This window comes from Rhincodon typus, unplaced genomic scaffold (genome assembly GCF_021869965.1).
Source record: "Rhincodon typus isolate 14 unplaced genomic scaffold, sRhiTyp1.1 hic_rhity00009285, whole genome shotgun sequence".
Classification (NCBI taxonomy): domain Eukaryota; kingdom Metazoa; phylum Chordata; class Chondrichthyes; order Orectolobiformes; family Rhincodontidae; genus Rhincodon; species Rhincodon typus.
Window position 1 is genome coordinate 5,151 of NW_025974923.1, and position 2,448 is coordinate 7,598.

Here is a 2,448-nt window from a genome sequence, read left to right on the forward strand (position 1 = left end):
TCATTTGTTAAGCTTCTGCCTACAGTTCCAAGCGCTGAATTTGCCCTCATATTCCTATTCCCTTGCCAATTTAGTTTAAGCCCTCTCCACTAGATTTAGAGGGAATCTCATGGCAACAACATCAGTTTAGGAGTTAGGAAATCCACCTTCAAAAATATGTATACTGTTCTGGTCAGGTGTAGACTGTCTGGTTTATGAGGTTCCATCTTCTTGAAAACAGCACCAATACCCCAGAAATCTGAAGCCTACCTTTTTACAGCACCCTTCTAGGTTCATCAGCACGATTCCGGGCATGGAGGGAGTTTCTCATGAACAAAAGCCAAACAATTTGGGACTCTGCTCATTGGAGTTTAGAAGAATGAGAAGTGAATGAGATCTGTTGAAACATATAGGATTCTAAAGGGGCTTGACAGGGTAAATGTTCAGGGGATGCATGGGACAGTCTAGGGCCAGAGGGCATAGTCTCAGAATAAAAGCGTCAAATTTGAAACTGAGATGAGGAGGGATCTTTTCTCTCAGACCATTGTAAGTCTTAGGAACACCTTGCTACAAAGAGCTATGGGCCAGATTCATTGAATATATTTAAGACTGAGACAGATAAATTCTTGATCAGTAAGGGGAATCAAGAGTTATGGAGAAGGGGCAGGAAAGTGGACGCTAAATGTGCTGTCCATGTAGCCCTCTGCGTTACAGATACAGAACTGTCACTTGAGCCATTGCTCAAGTTCCAAAACCCAGAACTCAGAACTTGCTCAGCCAGTAGTATATCTTGAGGTATGTCTGGCTGGGATACATGGTGTACTCATTACTTCATACATACCGTAGGGTGTACACTATTCAGACAAGCTGACCTACCATACTGTAATTTTATAAAAATATATTTATTATGATTAGAATAGTAGAAAAATGTGTTGCTACTCACCAATCAGCTCTTTTCTCAGTACTGGAATAAGACAGGGAGCAGTTCCGAGTGCAGACTCCCCTCGTGTTCTATTTTCAGTCTCTCAAAGTATGCTCCTCTCGTGCTGTTTCAAACTTTTGGAGTGCTCCCCCTTCTGAGTGTCTGTCTTATCTAACCTGTTCTTCTTGAGTAGAGAACCCTGGACTGATTTTTCAACTGGAACATTAAGAAAAGGGAACTCATTTGAATGCTCCATTTCAAAGATGAATTTGAATGTAGATATGTATACTTACATGTTGCTGCAGATGCAAATAGAGCAAACATATCATTATGTGTCAGAAAATACAAGAGAGAAGAAGGTTAGATTGAAGATAGCTTTCTCATGGAATCTAGAAAGATAATTGTGAGACTGGGCTTAGTAGCTATCTCATGGCAGCAACACCTATTGGGTATACATGGTAGTGTTAACTTGATCTCAACTGCACAAGTTACTGCGTTCGTAAGTTCAGTGAATACTGATCATTCAATGCTGTTGGGGCAATATCACCACAATATAATGCTGCAGTGCAAATGTCTATGGCTTCTTTGAGTGGCACAATGATGAATAGGCGAGCAATGTCAAATAAGCACACGGTATTGCTATCAACATTCTGTATGATTTTTGCAAATGTGAAGAAATTCTTTACCGTGTTGCGGAAAATTTGCTGATGTCTGGTTGTAGCAATTCACCCAATCATGCTGTGGAGAACTTATAGATAAGTTAGACATGCGTGTTGGGCAACCCATATAAATACAGATGAGTGAGCTATGAGGAACAAACCCTGTTGTATATATTACCCAGCAACTCATTGCTTGTACCCAAGACCAGCAGGTTTTTGATTTTATTTTGCTTTTGAGCAAGGCCCTCCAAGCATGCTGGGCCACAGATCCAATTGAAACAAATTTAGACCTGTCATTAAGAATGGCATGCATTTGGTTGACATAGTTAGCCTTGTCAAGGATGAGTATTCCTATCCCACTGTCAGGTTTAACAGTTCTGGGTGGCCTTGAGGCCTTGCAACGCAGCCAGACATTGATACCGCATATGAAAACCAGAATGGTTGTTCAGAATCCCACAAAGTGCATGTGCTAGGGTCAGCCAAGCTGCTTTTAAGGATTCACAATATTCAGTAGACTCTGACTTCTCATTTAATGTGGGCCAATGGCCCACTGAAATTTGAAATTGAAATCATGTGCAAGGACAAACTCTTTGCCTTCAGAGTACATAGTCATGAGATTTATGGAGTGTTTAGTGGTATCATTAATTGCATTGCCAAACTGCTTCCACTCAAGTGAGTTTATAGTATGAGTGTGTGTTTAAATGGGTGTTGTTTATGGTGTGGTCATCTACTGAAGCAATATAGCAATCTAAATGGATCAAATCAAGAAAGAAATGAAAGAAAGTTATGGACTTCAGACGAAGCGTAGCATAGAGCACAGCATAAATTAGTAACCCTATTACCAATCTATAATATCATTTGTCCTTCAAAGCATCCGAGCCAGTTATT